Source organism: Nanorana parkeri, unplaced genomic scaffold, assembly GCF_000935625.1.
Source record: "Nanorana parkeri isolate BGI_ZX_2015 unplaced genomic scaffold, ASM93562v1 scaffold1443, whole genome shotgun sequence".
Classification (NCBI taxonomy): Eukaryota; Metazoa; Chordata; class Amphibia; order Anura; family Dicroglossidae; genus Nanorana; species Nanorana parkeri.
In genome coordinates this window covers 210,177-210,864 of record NW_017307711.1, presented here as the reverse complement: position 1 = coordinate 210,864, position 688 = coordinate 210,177, and positions in this window count along the sequence as shown.

Sequence of the window (688 nt, the reverse complement as noted above, 5' to 3'; positions counted from 1 at the left end):
CCCCCCCATACATACACGCATGCAAACAGGCGTCGGGTGCACATACGTGTGAAGACGACGATTTTGCCCATTACGCCGCACGTGTTACATATTGCCGCGAACGTCGAATGAGAGCAATAATTGTAGGGCTATCAATCACTGATAACACTAAACTGATGAGCGGTAAAAGCTTTTAAAGCGTCACCTATGGTCAATTTTGGGCATGGTAATTTTTTGCGATTTTGCGGGTGCGTGCAATTTTAAAGCATGACATGTTTGGTGTCTATTTACCCGACGTGACCCCATCTTTTTATATTTTAGCAAAAATATGGGTGATAAATGGGTGCGGTTACTGGGGGTGTGGCCACTAAAGGGTGTGGCCACTGAGGGGTGTGGTCACTGAGGGGCGCTGTAAAGCTTTCTCGCACAGGGCGCCTAAAGGCCTAGGGCCGGCCCTGACTGTACTCTTACTAGTTCTAGGACATCCTTCCTGTGCACTGGTAACCAAAATTGAACTGCATACTCAGGATGAGGCCGAACAAATAGTTTGTAACCAATAGTTTGTAGAGGACTGGCAGGGCCGGCCGGCAACAAGGGCGCCGTGCGGCCAACACAGCTCGTCTTGGGGGAGGCTTCTCTCCACCTCACCGCTGGCCATCCGATATGACAGCGCTCCCTCGTACGCAGCAGGAGGGCGCTGCCTGCTGTC